Raw genomic sequence first — 21,838 nt, 5'->3', positions numbered from 1 at the left:
GTTACCTCTCACCATAGCACAATCCACTATTTAGTATCTGCAGGTGCCACATCCTATTTGTGAGGAAGTATACTTTCGTATTTTCAGTAGGTGTACCCAGGAATCGATCTAGCCACATTTTCACACAGAGCAGGTTTGCTGTCATGAATGGTTGAAATTAGTGGGAAAATTGGATAACTAGCAAAAACAAGAACAAATTCAATGGTGTTTTCTGGGAATGGTTGGATGTATGGAATGCATTCAGTAATGAGAGGCATGATGTTATGTATTTGGGAAATCCAAGTAAAGCAAGGGAAAACATAATTAACAGGAAGGTATTGCTCCTAAGTTGTTTTTTCTTAAGTGCCTAACGGTAGCAAGCGCACGGGGAACACCATCATTTCCGAAATATATTGGTCATGAATTGGTTCAAGTGCATATTTGCTAGAATGATTCTAGTTTAGAAGATTATCGAATGATTGATATTGAGGTCTTTAAAATGATAGGAATTCAATTGAGTGGACACAAAGAAACAAGTACCTTGATTTGTATGAAGTAGAAAAGAGATCATTGCAGAATATAAAGTAAAGCAAAGTCTGCATAATTCCAGAGGATCATAGGGCTGCTCTCTCATTAGAGAGAGATGACTGGTGATGGTTTAACCTGAGAGTAACCATATCCCAGGTGATGGATGAGATTGAAGAGACGAGACCTTAATGGTAACGTCAGCCAATACAAGAAATTGAATCCATGCTGTTGATGAAACCGCATCGCAATCCAACCATCCATCTAAACGAGCTAAAATTGTATTTAGATTAGACTTACAGTGTGGAAACAGGCCCTTCGGCCCAACAAGTCCACACCGACCCGCCGGAGCGCAACCCACCCATACCCCTACATTTACCCCATTACCTAACACTACGGGCAATTTAGCATGGCCAATTCACCTGACCCGCACATCTTTGGGCTGTGGGAGGAAACCGGAGCACCTGGAGGAAACCCACGCAGACACGGGGAGAACGTGCAAACTCCACAGTCAGTCGCCTGAGTTGGGAATTGAACCCGGGCGCTGTGAGGCAGCAGTGCTAACCACTGTGCCACCATGCCGCCCACCAATTTACCTACACAATGTCAGGAATTCAACAGACCCAGTTGTTTCAAGAATGATTCAAGGAATGACACATCATCAATTTTCTCATGTTGATATTTTAGAGCTAAGAACTCAGACACAGTAAACTCAAACTTGGAGGCATTTAGGAATAGAGTTCTTATTTGCTCATTGTTTAATAAGTCTTAAAGCCAGGACTAGCTTCACTGGTTTTACACATGGCAAAAAATAATAATTTATGATGCTGGAAAAAGTCCCTAACATTGGTTTTATGAACAAGACAGAGAAAAGACTACAGACTTTGCATTCTGAAAGACTTTATAAACTGAGAAATATTGGATCCAGTTGAAAGTAGGAATTCAAGATGATTGTTTGATGGGTCATAAAGACTTTCTCCCAATCAGGAACAATTGGATGCCAGAAATGTGGACAAGATAACTACTCAAAATCTCATGTCAGACAGTCATGCCACAAAACAGTGCTTTGAAATCAGTCAAAAAGTGTGTTGCTGGAAAAGCACAGCAGGTCAAGCAGCATCTGAGGAGCAAGAGAATTGATATTTTGGGCATAAGCCTTTCATCAGGAAGGACTTATGCCCAAAGGTCGATTCTCCTGCTCGTCAGACACTGCTTAACCCACTGTGCTTTTCCAGCACTACACTGTTTGACTCTGATCTCCAGCATCTGCAGTCCTCAGTTTCTCCTACTGGTTTGAAATGACCATGGTAATCTTCTAAATTATAGAAATGGTTCTTTCATCCAGTTTTCAGCTGGAGATCTTTTCTTAACATTACTTTCACATCTTAAATGGACACTGGAACCTGGGAAGTAAATAGTTTAAATTTTTAGAGGGGAATATTAAAATAGAAGAACAAAATGACAGTACAGAATCCCCACAGAATGGCAACAGGCTATTTGACCTATCACCTCCATCCCCAAACCCATTCACCAATTGTACTCTTTGCTACCTTCTCCCCCGTGCCCCCATTTATCTCTCCACCCTGGAGGCTTCTTACCTCTATTCCTGATGAAGGGCTTTTGCCCGAAACATCAATTCTCCTGCTCCTCGGATGCTGCCTGCCCTGCTGTGCTTTTCCAGCACCACTCTGATCTAAACTCTGGTTTCCAGCATCTGCAGTCCTCACTTTTGCCTATTTGGCCCATCAAGTCCACCTCAAACGTCCAAGGAGCATCCCACCAGACCCAGCCCACCACCATGTAACCCTGCATTTCTCACAGTTAACGCACTGAACTTACACATCCCTGAACACTTTGGGTATATTGGCACGGTCAATCCAGCTAACTTGCGTGGCTTTGGATTTTGCTTGTAACAAGATATTACAATAAGCTTACAGCAGCTCACAAATAAAGGACTTTCATGAAGTGATTTTGGAAAATCTAACCTTTATTTGTCAGCAAATGTAAATTTAAAAATTATACTTCTCGGCAAGAAGAGCAAACAGCACAAAATATTCAGCTTACTGCAGATTGTGCTTGCTTGTAAAGCTCTCATTACAGTACTTGAAGCCACACAAAAGCAAACAACAGTAGTCCTCAAATAGAATATTACCTTTTACAACACTGGGTAAAATTGTTACTGATGCTATCTGAATGTGAAAAGATGAATGACCCAAGAAGCATTTGATCGATCAAATCCGTGAATTGATGTACAGAGAATCACAGATAAGTCTTTTTTAGGATTTCGAAGTTTGGAGAGTTACAGTAGACAGAATGATAGTTGAATTCATTCCTGTGATGCTGTTTTTTCAGTAGATCATTTCTTAGCTATGGAATGAGAGAGATATAAGAGCAAAGAGAAGGAAAAAGTGCCTGAAGAGCAAACTTTGCCTTTATTTCGAAATAAAAAGATTTCAGAAACAAAGTTACAAAAATGGAAGACAATGAGAACAAGGTAAACATATTTCCGTTGTACTGGCTCATTTTCCAATATAAATCTATTTCTGCTGGCATTGCAATGTTGCAATTATTAAATAATGTTAGCATGAGCTGTCCACAACTTCTTAAAATTCTTTTACGGAATCTAAGTTCTCTGGCAAGACCAGTACTTGTTGGACCTCCCAAATTGCTCTTGAATTGTATGACTTGTTAAGCCATTTTAGTGGGAAGGTAAGAGTCAACAGCATTGCTGCAGGTCTCCCTCACACATACAATGCCATACTTTCATCCTAATCACTATTAAACCACTAGAGCACACACTTTACCCGCCATTAGCTATATCCCATCTATTATTTACTACTACTTTGACCCCAGCGGCCATTGTAGACCTACAACTTGTCATTGTCTGATTGGGAGCAACACATACACATGAGCAATCAGACAATTCTAAACAGTCAGCAAATAAAATTCATGGAGGCTGCAGTGTGCCCCACAAAGCAAATTGACTCTCCAATGAAGACCAGTGACTATTTCAGATTCCATAATTTTCTGCTGCACATAGACGTTATCTACTGGAACCTGCTATCAATGAGGTGGTGTGTGATGTGTAGCAGCCGACCCAGCAGAGCACTGTCCTGGACAAGGAGAACTTCCTCCTCCGTAGTGTCCTTGGAAGACTGCTCCCATTCCCCCTGTTCCTCAGCTCGTTGCGTCATTGTGCAGCACACTAGCATGATATGCGCAATCTGTCTGTACTATTCTGAAGCCCCTCTCTCCTACACCAGTCCATTTAGCAGAACCCTCATCTTCCATAGTCCCATTGTCTGCTCTACTCCAGCATGGACAAAGCCTATGCAGCATTGTATCTGTTCTCTGCATTAGTCAGACGGTCACAGATCACTTGAAAATCAATAGAATGGAACCCCTTCCTATTGATCAATTCTGCAGTGTTGTGCTATGCCCTTCTCAGTGTGTACAGTCCATGCCACCCTGCACCTGGGAGACCTCAACTATGTTCTTGAATCCCACTGCCCAAGGTTCAGTATTGACCTGCTTACAGAGGAACAAATTGAACCATCGCAATTTTGCTCAGATGGTATCAGCTATCACCCTGATGCATTTGTAGGTGCATGACTGAGAGATGTCACACAGGTTATCCGTCATTTCCTGAAAGAAGCCAGCCACAGAGAAGTGTAGAATAACTGTCACCTTCACCACCTCCAGGAAAGGATGGTCTCCTACTGCTGCACTCTTCAAACATCTCTCCAGCATCTGGCACAGCTTGGACAGTGTCCTGCGAAAGAGGAAGCCTGTAATGAAACTGCACCTCATTCATCCTCAGCAACAGGATTTGGGTTTAGAAAACTCTGGGCCTCCTGTGGACCCCATACATTCTGAGGGGCTCTGTCACTACATCATCTGGTTGAGCTGTGTTCTTCTCTTGGTCTGCTGCTACTGAACTTGCTGTCAGGCTTGCATTTGCCTTCAACTTCTTAGGAAGATACCCATAGTGACTGCCAGCAGCTGGTTTCATGATACTTGATGACAATGATCTTTGTTGGGAACATAAAGAATAAAACAGGTTCTGACCTCCATCAGACGCCAATGGCAACATCCCTTGCGGTTGAAGGCCAAGCACACTTCGCCAGATCATGGGATGTTCAACGCCTTGATGGACAAGCACATAGAATCATTGAATTCTTATAGTGAAGATAAAGGCCATTCGGTTCATCAAGCCTGAACCAACATTCCAAAGGGAATCCCACCCCATTCTCACAATCCCACATTTCCCATGGCTAATCCACTTCGCATGCTCGTCCTGGACACTACAGGTCAATAAAGCATGGCCACCCAACATACACACCTGAGCACTGTCAGAAGTCCACTCAGATACCGAGGGAATGGGCAAACTTCACACAGATAGTCACCAGAGGCTGGAACCAAACCTGGGTTCCTGGGGCTGTGAGGCCCATGCCCTTGAGCCGCTGCGCTGCCACATGTACTAGTGATGTGGTTCATTCCTGTTCTTAAATATCTTGGCCTCCTCATGAGTTTCTTGGTATTACAGATGTCCATCTTTAGCCCAGTTGATTTATTCCATACTTTATTGTGAAACAGCTGAAGATGCTGTGTACAACAAAAGTGATAGACCCTGACAACATACCACCCATCCATCATACTGAAATCTTGTGCCCCAGAGTTGGCCTAGACCCTAGTCATTTTTTTTCTAGTACATCTACAACACTGCCATCCTATTGAGAAGTAAAAAGTGAGGTCTGCAGATGCTGGCGATCAGAGCTGAAAATGTGTTTCTGGTTAAAGCACAGCAGGTCAGGCAGCATCCAAGGAACAGGAAATTCGACGTTTCGGGCCAGAGCCCTTCATCAGGAATCCTATTGAGAATACTTGTTCTATTTGTTAGAAATCGAATACAGCCAATCACAGCTCAATCTGTTCTCTTTCATGAGCAAAATAATGGAGGTTGTCATCAACAATGCCATTGAATAGCACTTACATTCCAAGAATCTGCACATCAATGACCATCACGGGTTCCATCATGGCTCGGAATGTATTGTATTCATACAAACATGGACAAAGGAGCTGAAATCAAAAGATGAGATGAACACTACTGCCCTTAACAAAATGGCAGGAATTAACTTAGATGCCCTAGCAAAACTGAAGTCAATATAATTGGGAGATGATTTTCCAATGATTGGAATTACACTAGCACAAAGGGAGATGGTTCTATCTGTTGGAGCTCAGTTATTTCATCCTCAGGATTTCACTGTAGGAATTTGTCATGGCAGTATTTTAGACTCAGTGAATTGCTGCTTCATTGATAAATTTCCCTTGATCTTAAGGTCAGAAGTAGGGACATTGGCTGCTAACATGCCCCATGTTCCGAAGAAGCTTTGAAATGAATTCCACAATTTACAAATTCTGCTAGTTATATTACACAACAATCTTCTCGAAAGATATTTGACAAAAGTAAACAAAGAGGTCATTGATTTTGTCCTAAACCATAGGTCAACAGTCTGTTTGTTGCAAACATATTCCTGTTTTCTTTTCAGCTTCATTCCTGTTTTACGATAATCTGTCTTCTCATTTAATGTCACTGTAAGCAACATTGTGTGTTTGGCTTCATCACCCATGAGAATGAGTGCAAATAGTAAATATATCACCAGCGTTCCTGATTTTTATTCATATATGAAAATATTATACGAAATATGGAATTATTTGTACGGCTGAGCAACTGGCTAATGCTCGCACCGAAAAATGTCACTTGGAGTAAAGTCAGAAAGACAGCAACTTCATGGAAGCCTGAATTGAAAGGGATAGGGAAGGGCTTGTTCATTGCTTATTGTTCTTGCCTCAAAAGATTTAAAAGGGACCTAAGGGGCAACGTTTTCATGCAGAGGGTGGTGTGTGTATGGAATGAGCTGCCAGGAGAAGTTGTGAAGGCTGGTACAATTACATTTAAAATATATCTGGATGGGTATATGAATAATATATGAATATTAGAGGGATATTGACCCTCACAAGAAGACGTTTATGCAGCATCGTTCAAGATATCAGGACATCCCAAAGTAACTCCACAAAGTGTTGTAGTCTGGAATTGCAGCAGTTACTGTTCACACGGTTCAGCGCGTTAATGATGTAATGACAGTATATTTTGTTTGGTACTGTTTGAGAAAATTGTGGAGAAATCTTTATTCTTTCATGGCACGTGAACATCTCTGGTAAGACAAGTGTTTGTTGCCCATCAGGTTTTGCTTGCCACATCACATCACTGAATGTTTGGAGTCACAGGGTCAGAATGTCCGATTTCCTTTCCAAAAGGACATGAGGAAGCAGGCTTCTCTTTCGAACAATCAATGATAATTGTCACTGCCGTGATAATTGATAATAGTGTTATATATTCCAGCTTTATCAATTGAGTTTAATTCCTACCAGCTGATGCTGTGGGATCCGAACCCAAGTCCCTAAAGCATTAGACTGGAACTCTAGAATATTAAGATGACATCATTGTCTCCCATACAATACTGCTCTTCTCCAAAATTGTGCCTTGAGACTTTGTAGATATTTTTCATCATGCAGTATCAGAGTGATAGAGATGTACAACATGGAATTAGACCCTCCGGTCCAACTCTTCTATGCTGACCAGATATCCTAAATTGATTTAGTCCCATTTGCCCGCATTTGGTCCATATCCCTCTAATATTCATATATTATTCATATACCCATCCAGATATATTTTAAATGTAATTGTACCAGCCTTCACAACTTCTCCTGGCAGCTCATTCCATACACACACCACCCTCTGCATGAAAACGTTGCCCCTTAGGTCCCTTTTAAATCTTTCCAACCTATGCCCTCTAGTTTGGACTTCCCCACCTCGGAGAAAAGACCTCTTCTATTTCATGCCCCTCATGATTTTATAAACCTCTATATGGTCATCCTCAGCCACCAAAGCTCCAGGGAAAACAGCCCCAGTCTATTCAGCCTCTCCCTTCAGCTCAAACTCCTGAACCCTGACAACATCTTTGTAAATCTTTTCTGAACTCTTTCAAGTTTTACAACATCTTTGTAATATTCTGCAATATTCTAAAACTGGCCTAACCAATGTCCTATACAGCCGCAACATGAACTCCCAACTCCTATATTCAATGCACTGACCAATAAAGGCAAGCCTTCTTCACTATCCTATTTACCTGCGACTCCACTTTGAAGGAAATATGAACCCGCACTCCAAGGTCTCTTTGTTCAGCAACACTTGTCAGGCCCTTGCCATTAAATGTATAAATCCTGCCCTGATTGCCTTTCCAAAATGCAGCACCTCACATTTACCTAAATCTGCCATTCCTCAGTCCATTGGCCCATCTGATCACGATCCCATTGTACTCTGAGGTAACTTTTTTCACTGTCCACTATACCATCAATGTTGGTGTCATCTGCAAACTTAATAACTATGCCTCTTATATTCACATCAAAGTCATTTATATAAATGATGAAAAGCAGTCAATATGCTCAGAGATGTTATGATATACATCTGGAATGAGTGGGACTTGAACCGAGGTTTCCTGGATTAGAATTAATGTCACCACTACTGTGCTAGAAGAGCCCTCCCAGGGCATTGTAAACAAAGCTGAATTGGTGGGCAAGGCATGAATTTAACATCTTGTCAGCAAGAGAAACTTTCAACGTGTAGCAGGCCTTCAGTAGTACACTGATGTGCCAGCCTAGACATTTTTCTTTAAGTGAGACTGAACTAGAAACCTTCTAACTTAGAAACAGAACCTGTGTTCAAATTGCATTTCTCTTGGCTACTGGTGACTTCTTGAGATCCTGAGAAGAGAAAAATGGCTTCTGCACATGCCATTTAGGAATCTGCTTCAATTCAGTTTGACAGATATAGAAGGAGGCTTTTCAAAAATCAAAAAAAAGTCAGAGCTGGAGGAACAGGAGCCAGCAGTTGAGAATAGGAATGTACTTGATCAGATATCAGATCAGAAAGGAATAATTGTAGTGACTCTGCCAGAGTTTTCACATACAGCTGCAAGTCCCTGGTGCGTGTCTCATTGTCAGCTCCCAAATATTCTTTTGCTGTATAAGCTATCTGCACTGCTTTCCAGTGCTGGTGGGAATGTTTAATCTGGCAAACATCAGGAGAGTTAGGAACAGTTGAATTTGCAGCTGTTTATTTGGTTTACTGCTTCGATAATCAATCCAAATCTGCGGTACTATACTAAACATCTATTTGCACAGAAACACCTGTGAAATGGGACTTTGAAATATAAAAACACAGTTTTACATTGTTAATTACTTGTGCCAGAATAGTACATGTGTTTGTATTTAATTGGCAACACAAAATACTGGAAATCTGAAACAAAACAAAAGGGAATAAATGACAGGAAAGTTTAACTTGTCTTTTGTCTTTGCAAATTTGAATTTTTGTGCCATTTCTAACATTTTATTGCTGTGTCAAATATCAACATTGTTGTAAGTGGCCAATGTAATACATGTATGTAACTTTGAATTTTGTGTTTGTATGTACTCATGAATTAACTTTATTTGAAGAAGAGCTTTTTTCTCATTACAATAGCAGCTATACACTTCTTAACATAGAAATTATTCCAGTGTATTTACTAGATAAAGAGATACAGCTGCTGACAGAGCTTTGATTCAATGCATGGTTTACAATTGTAGCAGGAGAAAATGATGATGAGAGCATCCAGTACACAATTTGGCTGCTGTTTTTTCCACATTATACCAGACTCGACATTTAACAGCTTTTCATTGTTAATGAAGCCCTTTGGGACCTTTTGCTCTTTAACAGGAACCAGAGACTGAACTAGTCAAAGCAGCACATTGATTAGCATCACATTCACAAACATTCACTCTCTCCATCACTGATACTCAGTAACAACAGTGTGTACTATCAACAGGATGCACTCCAAAATCTATGAAAGCTCCTGAGATAACACCTTCCAGAACTATGACCACTATCATCCAGAAGGACAGGGGTAACAGTAACAAGGGAACATCAACAACTGCAAGCTCTCTTTCAAAGCCATTCACTGTTTAGACTTGGAAGTACATTGTTCTTCCTCCACTGTAGCTGTGTCAAAATTTGAAATTCCCTTCTAGGTTGTGTTGTGAGTCTACCTACCCCACATGAACTGCAGCAGGTAAATAGGTATGGGCAATCAATACTGGCCAGTCAGTGAAAGTGACCTCCTAATGAACAACAAAAAATACAAATAATCACACAAATGCTATGACTTCAAGAGCAGGTGAGAGGTTAGGAACTCTGGTGAACAATTCACTTCCTAATTCCCCAAAGCCTGTCTCCTTTGTGCAAGACTCAAGTTCATTGTGTAATGGAATACTCAATGCTTATCTAGATGAATGTGGTCCCAGCAACACTCAAGAAGCTTGACACCATCTCGACACATTAGGCTGTTTGATTGGCATCCCATTCATGGACTTCAATAATTACTCCCAACTTCACCAAAGCACGGCAGCAGTTGTATGTACCATTCACAAGATATATTGCTCCAACTCACTGAAAATCTTATGACAACACTATCCGAGTTTTTGATACTTATCTTTAAAAGGACAAAGACAATAGGTACCACAACCTGGAAGCTCACTTCAAGACACAGTCCATCCTCACTTTGAAATACATTGGCAGTCCTTTAGTTTCTTTGGATCAAAGTCTTGGAAATTCCTTGTTGCCATAACAATGGGACTGCAATAATCCAAGGAGATGGCAGTCTACCACCTTCTCTAGCGTAACTCAAGATAAACAATAAATGATGGCTGAGCGAACAGTACTTTCAGGTAAAGCCTTCAATTCAGAACTGGTATAAAACATTGGAGAAGCAGCGTGAGCCAGTAAATAAAATAAAATGTCATACTTGGGTTACAATATCCATTAAAAAAAGGGCAGACCTGGTTTAAGGTTCAGTGGGTAGTAGCAATTTCAGAGCTCTTTGAGTAAAACTAAAAATCCCTGGCAGAAAAGATGAAACATGGAAGTCATAGCAAAGAACGGATTAGTTTGGGAAAGATTGGAGTTAGGAAAGAGGTACTTACCATTCACAGTGAGCATTGCTGCCATAATAAGTGCACACCATGATGTATGGCTACAGTGACAAAGTTAAGAGCCATGGATTTCATTTATACTCAGGCCAGGGCTTAAGACATCAGAGAGTAAATTAAATATGACAAAAGAAGAATTTCAAAAGATACTGAAGGAAGGGTCTAACAGAAAAATAAAGTTAGAAGACTTTTTAACAAAGTGATGAGAAAGCAAGAGCAATAATTCAAGACAATGATTCTGGTGGGATGGTTTATTAAGACCAGAACCATTATATATATTTGGAAAATTGTAGGAGTGCGTGCACTGCGTTTTAGCCTGTGAAATGTGAGGAAGAGTCCATTTTGCAGCAAAAGAGCAAGAAGGCTTCATCTTGGAAACTGCCAATTAAATCACAAAAATCCTAGAAGACCCTCAGTAATCAACAGAAATACAGCATTGTTATTTCAGAAGAATTAAAGCTTTATTAGAGGAAGATAATATAATTTTATAAAAGCGAACATAGTGTTTTAAAAGCATTAGAATACAGTAATCCAAACTGCATAGTTTAAAAGCTTGTAAAACTTGTAAAGTTTGAACAGCCTTTCTATTTACAGAAGTAGAAGTCTTCCAAAGACAGATTAATCCAATATTGACTTTCTGCAAGATTAAAAGCTTTAATGGCCGAAATATAACAGTATATAGGCACTGGAGAATAATAACAGCTTTCTTCAAGATGTTCTGATATTTTTCAAGCATTGGACAATTATTTTATCTGGGATCAAATGCAATGTTTGAAAGAGCATGATTTAACAGAAGAGTTCAGCATGCAGGGAACCTGGAGGTAATTTTATTAATCATCTCCACAGATTAGTGGAAACTATGACTATGGAGCTTTGAAATCAGAATTCATAAGATACAGCATTGTTATTAGAATTATTCATGACAATTTGGCTGAATGATCACAGTCCAAAGACTCTGCAGGAAGCTATTCGAGATGTGTTGGGAGCAGAAACAAGGAACATGCAATTAAATTCTGAAAAGACTTTATCATATGGGCGTAACAGAATCCATAATGTTTAAACACAGGTTAATGGAAAGTGTAGGCCAAACAGCAGATACTAAAAGCTAGTCTCAGCACTGCGGAACAAAAGCCTCATAAGCTTAAGTAGTGCTCAATTATGACAAAAGAATTCCATGTCTGGGAAAATTAAAGATCACTTCTGAAGATGTGTTGAAGGAGGAAGCAATTTCAGAGCATCAAAAATCAAAAGTTTACCTATACAAACATGTTAATGCAAAAGAACTATCACTATTAGGAAAGACAACCAAGACACATCTAGAGGAAATTGCTATTCAACCAATTTGAGCTTGGCAGAAACCAATTATGGCAATGGAAATCTCATCAGTTTTAACAGTTAGGCAGAGATGAGTGCCACAGTATTAATACCATGGTTGAAAATAATGGAGCAGTCAGGCAGCATCCAAGGAACAGGATGACTTCATTCCTGAAGAAGGGCTTATGCCCGAAACGTCGATTCTTCTGTTCCTTGGATGTTGCCTGAGCTGCTGCGCTTTTCCAGCAACACATTTTCAGCTCTGATCTCCAGCATCTGCAGTCCTCACTTTCTCCTTGAAAATAATGGAGGTTGCAGTATTCAAAAATGAAATGACATGCATAACTCTCAATATTAAAGACATGCAACAAGGACCTCTGTCACACAAAAAAATTGAGAGAATTACCAATGTATTTATAATTCACAATCAACACTTCTCATTTCTGAGCCTGCATGCATGTCTTGACCTCAATATTCTTGCAACAGCACAAGTTCAACTCATTCCAAGGGAATAACTGGTCCAGGAACAAACTATTGCCAAACAACCAGTCAAGTGCAAACCAATAGAAAAATACATTCTGCTCAATGCTCAGTGACCATCAAGTTAAAAACTGCTGAAACAAATTTGACAAGAATGAAAGCATGACGAAGAATGTACTATCATTCATCAATATTGCACTGAAGGATCAAAACTTGAGTGAATCAGCTGGGAATAAATACATTGAGCACCAACAACATCACAAAGTCATAGATGACTTATTGCCATATGCCCAATGAGTGGTGGCCTGGATCTTCTGGTGGCCGGACAGTCATTGTTCCAAAGTAGATGGGAGTAGCACAAAGGGATCCTGTAGAATCTCCATCATTGCAAATTCCAAATAAATTGCCCAAGAAACTGAATATTCTGCCAAGCAATTTCTCAATGCTTGGACTATCTGAAGGCCTGTGTTTAAATTGGAGAATTCAGAGGATTCCAATGAAATTAAGTAAATGATTCCTAAGAAAATGTTAGACCATTAAACATATAGTTACTCAATAACTTTTCAACTGACATCATGTTTACCTCACACACCCCACAATATACCTACCCCAGACCACCTACACTCCCCAGATGTTGATTTGGCATGTTCTCTGGGACCTGAAATCATTGCCCCAACCTGGACCCAATACTCTGCTTCTCTGCCACTACTCCCTTCTCCCCTTCCAGAAACAATCTGTCTCTCCCTCCCCCCCAAGAGGACTTGGTCTCCCTGGAGACAGCTCACCCTTCCCCACTCTGAACACAATCTGCCCACTTTCCCTCCTCACATCCCCAGGACAAACACTCACACCATCTCCCTTTCTGGATCTTCCACTTTCTGGATCTTTTTGTGCTCTGTACCTGCAACTACTTCCTTCACTTTGGGCTTGCCCCAACTTTACTCATTCTCCACCCAATCTGTCTCCCACTTTACCCGTGAAACCCAACTTTCCGTTTCCTCCACTGCCAAGCTCAACTGCCCTAGAACATAACATCCATCCACCCCAGCTCCACTGGAGCCAATATCAACCACCCACCTCACCGAAGGAAACATTCTCAATTGTCTGGCCTCCTTATTATCTTACACCTTGACATATTTTCAGCCTAGAAATCTACCATTGACCATTTGGCATCCTATCTACCTGGCATCCAACCCCTTACTCAGGAATATACCCCATGTGACACTCTACCTACCTGACACCCTAACCCCTAGCTATTTTGGCACTCTATCCAACCTGGGGTTTTCAATGTATCACCTCGCATATGCTTGAATTGAACTCCATCTGTCATTTCTCCGCCCAACTATCCAATCTATCTATATTCTGCTGTATTCTCTGATAGTCCCCTTCACTATCTGCTACTCCACCAATCTTAGTGTCATCTGCAAACTTGCTAATCAGACCACCTATGCCTTCCTCCAGATCATTTATGTATATTACAAACAACAGTGATCCCAGCACAGATCCTTGTGGAACGCCACGGGTCACTGTTCTCCATTTTGAGAAACTCCTTTCCACTACTATTCGCTGTCTTCTGTTGCCCAGCCAGTTATTTATCCATCTAGCAAGTACACCCTAGACCCCATGCGACTTCACTTCCTCCAACAGCCTACATGGGGAACTTATCAAATACTTCATTGAAGTCCATTTATATATCATCTAAAACGCTTCTTCAAAGAATTCAATTAAGTTAGTAAGACTTGACCATCCCTGCACAAAATCATGTTGCCTATCTCTGATAAGCCCATTTTCTTCCAAATGGAAATAAATCATATCCCTCAGTATCTTCTCCAGCAGATTCCCTACCACTGACATCAGGTTCACCAGTCTATAATTACCTGGCTAAACAAGGGAATAACATTAAGTAATTCTCCAGTCCACCGGGACCTTACCCATGTTCAAGGATGCTGCAAAAGATGTCTGTTAAGGCCCCAGTTATTTCTTCGCTCGCTTCCCTGAGTAATCTGGGAGCAATCCCGTCGGACCTGGGAACCTGTCTACCTTAATGCCTCTTAGAATACCCAACATGTCCTCCCTTCTTATGCCAATTTGACCTTGAGTAATCAAAGGTCTATCCCTAACCTCAACATCCATCATGTCCCTCTCCTCGGTGAATACCAATGCAAAATATTCATTAAGAATCTCACCCATTTTCTCTGACTCCATGCAAAACCTTCCTCCTTCATCTGCTCCATGCCTATTCTTACCCTTAGTCACGCTGACTTCTTTATCTAGTTCCTTACAAGCTTTAATTACTACCTCCTTCCTAACCTCCTCAGTTGGTTCCCATCCTCCTTCCACATAAGTTTAAACCCTCCCCAACAACTTTAGCAAAAGCACCCCCAAGGACATTGGCTCAGTCCTGCCCAGGTGCAGACAGTCCAATTTGTAATAGTCCCACCTTCCCCAGGACCTATCTGCATGTCCCAAAAATCAGAACCCTTCCCTCTGACACCATCCCTCAAGCCACACATTCACCCTGCCTATTCTGTCATTTCTACTCTGACTAGCACATAGTAATCCTGAGATTACTACCACTGAGGCCCTACTTTTTAACTTGGCTCCTAACTCCCTAAATTCTGCTTGTATGACCTCATCCTGATTTTTATCTATTTCATTGGTGCCTACATGCACCATGACAACTGGCTGTTCACCCTCCCCATTCAAAATGTCTGCAGCCGATTTGGGGGGAAGCATTGGGAGTGGCAAAGAAGTTTGGAGGGAAACATTGCATAGAGTAATGACTTATAAACAGTTAAAATTGGAAGCTTTATTAATCTTCATGCAATCTGACAACATAATAAAGTTGGAATGGAGAAGGGAGGCGTATAACTTGAGATCCCACTGGAAACAAACACACCACCATTGCCTCATGATGTATTGTAGCTATGTCTAATCAGCCAATGTAACTTGCACCTATTGCTATTGTGCACGGCATACATTCTATTTGATTTGATTTCTTATTGTTACATGCACCTCAGTATAGTGAAAAGTTTTGTTTTGCTTGCAGTACAGGTCGATCATTACCTACAAAGATCATTGGGTGATTGAACAGAATGAGGGATACAAAGTTATGGGCTGCAAAGAACATGAACAAAAAGTAAGATCAAGATTAGATTTGTAATGTGAGAGGTTCATTCCGAAGTCTTATACAAACAGGGAATAAGCTGTATTTGAACCTGTTTATGGGTGTGCTCAAGCTTTTCTGCCTGATGGAAGATGTTGTAAGAAATTATAACCAAGCTGGGAGGGATCTTTAATGATATTTCATGCCTTTCCACAGCAGTGAGAGGTGTAGATGAAGTCAGTGATTGGGAGGTTGGTTTGCATGATGGTCTGGGCTGTGTTCAGAACTCTCTGCAGTTTCTTATGGTCCTGGACAGACCAGTTGCCATACCAGGCCATGATGCATCCAGATAAAATGCTTTATGTGGTGCATTTGTAAAAGTTGGTGAGGGTCTTTGTGAACATGCCAAATTTCCTTAGTCTCCTGAGGAAGAAGAAACATTGTTCTGCCTTCTTGACCCTCGCATCCATTGTTGGGGTGGGGGGAGGGGGTCCAGGACAGGTTAGCAATTGTCATTCCGAGGAACTTGATGCTCTTGACCTTCTCCACCTCAGCTTCATTGATGTAGATTGGAGTGTGAGCTCCCTCTTTCCTCCTGAAGTCAATGATCAATTTCTTAGGGAGAGATTGTTATCTTTGCATCACATCACATCACCAAGCACTCTATCTATTTCCTATATAGAACATAGAACATAGAACATAGAACAATATAGCACAGAACAGGCCCCTCAGCCCACAATGAGATTAAGCACCCATCCATGTACCTATCCAATTGCCGCTTAAAGGTCGCCAATGATTCTGACTCTACCACTCCCACGGGCAGCGCATTCCATGCCCCCACCACTCTCTGGGTAAAGAACCCAACCCTGACATCTCCCCTATACCTTCCACCCTTCACCTTAAATTTATGTCCCCTTGTAATACTCTGTTGCACCTGGGGAAAAAGTTTCTGACTGTCTACTCTATCTATTCCTCTGATCATCTTATAAACCTCTATCAAGTCACCCCTCATCCTTCGCCGTTCCAACGAGAAAAGGCCGAGAACTCTCAACCTATCCTCGTACGACCTATTCTCCATTCCAGGCAACATCCTGGTAAATCTTCTCTGCACCGTCTCCAAAGCTTCCACATCTTTCCTAAAGTGAGGCGACCAGTACTCCATATTCTGTCTCTTCATTGCTTGATACCCACTCTACAAAAGTGGTGTCGTCAGTGAACTTGGAGATGTGCTGACTAGTGTTTTGTGTTTTTTCCTCCTCCACTGTTACTCAGATAGACCCTTACACCCAGCATGGAAAGGAGGATTGTGGAGTGAGCTGTACAGGGGGTCAGAGTACCTGACTTCTTCACGTTCATGCTTGGGTGTCCATTGAATAGGAGCGTGCAATGCCCACCAGCACAATTGAGAACTTCAGAGTCTGGAGTGCATGGCCAACCTGGACTGTGTTATCTTGGTTCAAAAAGTTATCATTCATGTTTTATAAGTTTATTTTGATCATTTGGTTGTGTTTTTCTGACTAGAAACTGTCTCACCACTTGTTAATTTTGTGTTTGAAAGAATATAAAGGATGTTTGGTGGCAGCACTCTACTGCAAACATTAGAATTGTCACATGTTCTAACACGAGTATAGTGAAAAATTTACGAGTTGCCACTTACAGCGCTATCTTAGACACCAAAGTACTGAGGTACAGAAACTAAAGTACAAATTCTTAGAGGAACAAAATTGAAAAATAAAGGAATAAGAGGTCCAGCAATAAATGATAAAAGTAGAGAAATAAATGATCAGAATAACACTCCTTCAAAACCAGACCCTGCCAGGCTTCAGCTTGAGGCCATATCTCCACGTTGGCTTTCGCCCCGGACATCACTAATGCTGCCCAAGATAGGATGTAAAAAGTAGCAATAAAATGTGAAGAGAGAGAGAAAAATAGAAAAGAAATGGATGGAGCAGATGAGCTAGGAGCGGCTCAGGAGTCCTACTCTGCCTCCATCTTGAAAGTTGGTGCTGCTTGTGTAGTAAATGTAAGATAAACTACTGACTCAAAATCTGTAGCAAGTCAGAATACTTGAAGAGGCAAAGAGATTGCAAAAAGACTGTGTATATATTCATGGAGAACTTCAACCAAGTGATATTATGTTAGATTGGCAAACATAATGTAAAATTGCTTCATGACCCACAGCCCTGGGCCCTCAAGAGGCAGCTGCTGATTTTGCTTTGCAACAGTAAATGACCCTGGTAGCACTAAGAAAATGGAACTCAATCACTCCAGGTGATGGAAACTGTAACACAATATAATTTTAACACAAATCAGGGATCAGTGCTGCTGAGGGCTAGCAACCAGGTTTGAAATCTTAAAATGCCAAGATGTAAAGGAAGACTAACACAAATTGAGAGGAGTGATTGTCTTGTAATATCACCATTCAGTACAAGAAGAATACTTTGAAAGACATAATGAGAAACATGCAGGCAAAATACAAAAGACAAAGAGAGGTCAATGAAAGTGACCATGATTAATTAAAAAATCAAAACAATGAGAATGAGGTCAACAAATCTGCAGAGAGAAGGCTAAGGAAGTCCACTGGGAAAAAGAATGTAAATTTTCTGTAGCGTGTCAAAATAGTGATCAGACGAGTGAAGGAGGAAATCGTAAATGAATATTGTTGTAAGTAGACACGGCAGCATGGTAGAAAGAGGAAATTCAGGGAACCAGCCAAGAACATAGCACGGGCCTGGAATTTGCAAATGACAGACAATGTTTTTAAAAAAACTGGATTCGCTGGTAGTGACAAAAGATGAATACACATTCCATCAGTGGAATAAATAGTATATTTTAATATCCGCAGAGTTTCTATTTAGACTTAAATGTACAAAAAGTGAACAAGCCACTGGACTTTACAACGCCTATCCCACATTGCAAAACAGATGTAGGATGAAGCTTATGAAGTGCTGACAGGTATCAAGAAGTGAATGTTCTAATGGTCCAACTCAGTTAGAAACAACCTTATATGGTATCCAATATTCAATAAAGTGAAACATAGATTCATAAATTGTATATCAACACCAGCAAGATAATGGACTGAATATTTCAAAAGCAAACTTAAGAACCATCTGTATGATTGTTAGTTTATAAATAACAGAGAAAACTGAAACATGGAAGAAATTCTGGATTTACTCAGTTTAGTTAGTATTCTCAGAAGTGATTGGGTCTGATATCCGTTAACAATAGGAAGGGTGTCATGAGTCATGGGAGGCAGCCAGGGGGAAAAAAATGGACTTAATCAGATTAGCTATGATCTTATTGAATAGTGGAGCAGGATCTGTGAGGGGGTATGGTTGGTTGGGAAATGGTTTCCTATTGGTTCTATTTCTAAAGGTGGTATATTCTAGTCATCTAATGTTTACAGGCATTCTTAAGATGTTATAAGGATGCATAAGACTGAAGTTGGGATGTAGGATGTCATCCAACTGGGAGAAGAAAAGGACCAAATCAATTTAACTGACTGGATAAGACTCTTGCAGAACATGAAAATATTTTGTGCATCACTAATGATATGGTATGGACAGAACGGTGGCACAGTGGTTCGCACTGCTGCCTCACAGTGCCAGAGACCCGGGTTCAATTCCCGCCTCAGGTGACTCTCTGTTTGGAGTTTGCACATTCTCCCTGTATCTGCGTGGATTTCCTCTGGATGCTCCGGTTTCCTCTCACAATCCAGAAAATGTACAGGTTAGGTGAATTGGCCATGCTAAATTGCCCGGAGTATTTGATGAGGGGGTAAATGTAGGGGAATGGGTCTGGGTTTGTGCTTCGGCGGGTCGGTGTGGACTTGTTGGGCTGAAGGGCCTGTTTCCACACTGTAAGTAATCTACACATTACAAAAAAAGAGAAATTCCTGTAGAATCTCAATTGGACTGTGAGGAGAAAGTAGGGTTAATGTTTTGTCTCCAGTGAACTTGAAATGTTATCTCTGCTTTCTCTCCACAGATGTGGCCAGAGCTGCTGAGTTTCTCTGGCAATTTCTGTTTTTTTTACTTTCCAGCATCCACAGTTTTTTGTGTTATTTGTATGGTATTCACATGTGAGTTGCAATGGAAATATGACAGAGGGTGGCAGAATCATACAGCACATAAACAAACCCTTCAGTCCAACCAGTCCATGTCAAACATAATCCCAAACTAAACTCGTCTCACCTGCCTACGCCTGGCCCATATCCCTCCAAATCTTTCCTATTCATGTCTTTACCTCAGTGCATTTTAAACATTGCAGTTCATAACGCACATGCCAAGTACAGGGATTACAAAAGTAGGTCATAATTCTATGGTTAGTAACTCACCTCCTGACCCCTGTCCATCATCAACAAGGCACTTTACTGGATGTATTTCCTATGCAGCTCTAACAACATTCAGGAAAAGCGACATCTTCCAGAGCAATGAAAAATGCTGATTGACATCCCATCTCACCATCTTCCATGTTCACTTCATTGATCACTGATGCACAGTTGGAGCAGTGTGTACCATCCATAAGATGCTCCAAGGCTGCTCCAAAAGCATCTTCCAAATCCGTATCCTTGATCACCTAAATTGTCAACAGCAGCTGAAGCATGGGAAGACCACCACCTGCAAACAACGTTCTAGCTAAGGTTCTGCACATGACTATTGGCGTCCTGGTTGCACCATTGATTTCAGGTTTTGGAATTCGCTGCCCCATTTGGACTTCAAAGACCCACGTAGCCAGAATGAAAATTACAGGGAACTTTGTCTGAACGTTTGCCTTCAAGCCGCACACCATCCTGACTCCTTCGATGCCACTGGGTCAAAACTCTCCAATTCCTTCCCTAACAGCACTGTGGATTCACTGAGACTGGTTCACTTTCTGCCACCTTCTCCAGAGCAATTAGAGAAAGCTGGATTGCCCATATGCCATGAATAAATAATATAAAAACAGAGTAGTAACATTTCCTGGATTAATTGCAGGACAATAACCTAGCTGAGAAGTTCAAGGATATCCAAAAGTACAACAATCACCTGCATGACATACAAGTGCCTTTCATGCACAAAAATATTCCAGGGTGCTGCTGAGAAATAGGTGATGAGTTAATAAAAGCATTATTAGAAGGAATGACTTAACCCATCGTGAAGGGTCAGTTTTCAGGAGAATCTTAAAAGAAAAGAGGGTACAGAAGAGAGACAGGAGTTAGTGAAGAATTCCAATGCATGGAGCCCTCGCAACTGAATGCACTATTGCTTGAAAAGAGTATGCCAGGGAGTTGATGCCCAAGAAGCCAATATTATATTGATATAAGTACTGTAGGTCTGTAAGGCTGAAAGATCATACATTCAGTTAAGGAGGAGTGAGATCTTGAACAGTTTAAGCATATACTTGAGAATTTAACTTTGGAACACCAGGAGTGAATACATGCTGGAAAAGATAGGGATGATCTGTGAGCTGGACCTAATGAGGGATAGGATACAGGCAGCAATGCTTTCAATGTATTAACATTCCTAGGGGGTGGAGGATGAAACTTTGTCAGAAGAAACAGTGAAATAATTGATGCTGGTGGTGAGAAGAGAGTGGATGAATGTTTCACTGTCAGCCAGACTGACTGGGAGAGAATTAGTTTATGACACAGAAATAGAATGTGTCAGTCTCTGAAATGGAGTATATGTGGTGTTATGAACCTCAAATAGGACACAATTTGGTTAATCCTAAAATAATTAACTGGTAGCAACAAAAAAATTTGATGATTATCATTGATCTCAAAAGGTGATTTGAGAAATGGGTGGTTTAAGCCAGGAAGAGCGATAATGTTTGAGACCTGATAATGGTTGAGATGGTCACACTGTGATGAATGGTGCAGCTGGTTGTGCAACAGACATGCCCCATAGACTTGGAGTGAAGATAGGGCTCACACCAGAAGGACTGATTGAGGAAGGAGTGAGTAAAGGTTGAACTGAAGTCTAAGCCTTCCAGGGCATAAATGATGATGAAACATAAGCCATTTGAATCTGAAGAAACCTTTCAAATTTACTTTGGCATTGCTTCATAATTTAATATTGAAAACATTATGAGTCACAATTAGAACCATTTCTGTGCTTATAGTGGCTGATTCAGCTTGATACCATTGGCATGCAGTTAGGTCAACAGTGAGTAATTACTGATGACGATATTGCAATGGCCAATTCAGCAATACATGATTTGAAGAAATTTATTTCTGTGATATTCTAGCTCCACTGTATGTTTATTTTTTTCAGGAAAAATATTACAGAATTCTGTTATTGTGTAAAATTAAAACAGTGAGAACATATTTTAAGGCTTATGATTCATTCTTTCCAGCCAGAAATAGTCAAG

The 21,838-nt window shown here is 40.8% G+C and overlaps 1 protein-coding gene across 2 annotated transcripts in view; it reads right to left on the bottom strand.

Annotated features, from left to right (window-relative positions):
* The window catches only part of angpt2b (angiopoietin 2b), a 255,197-nt gene that overhangs the window by 3,418 nt on the left and 229,941 nt on the right, over positions 1-21,838 (bottom strand). The gene's annotated exons all lie outside the window — the stretch shown is intronic.

This window comes from Hemiscyllium ocellatum, chromosome 30 (genome assembly GCF_020745735.1).
Source record: "Hemiscyllium ocellatum isolate sHemOce1 chromosome 30, sHemOce1.pat.X.cur, whole genome shotgun sequence".
In the NCBI taxonomy this organism is placed as follows: domain Eukaryota; kingdom Metazoa; phylum Chordata; class Chondrichthyes; order Orectolobiformes; family Hemiscylliidae; genus Hemiscyllium; species Hemiscyllium ocellatum.
This window is presented reverse-complemented; position numbering and strand designations above follow the sequence as displayed.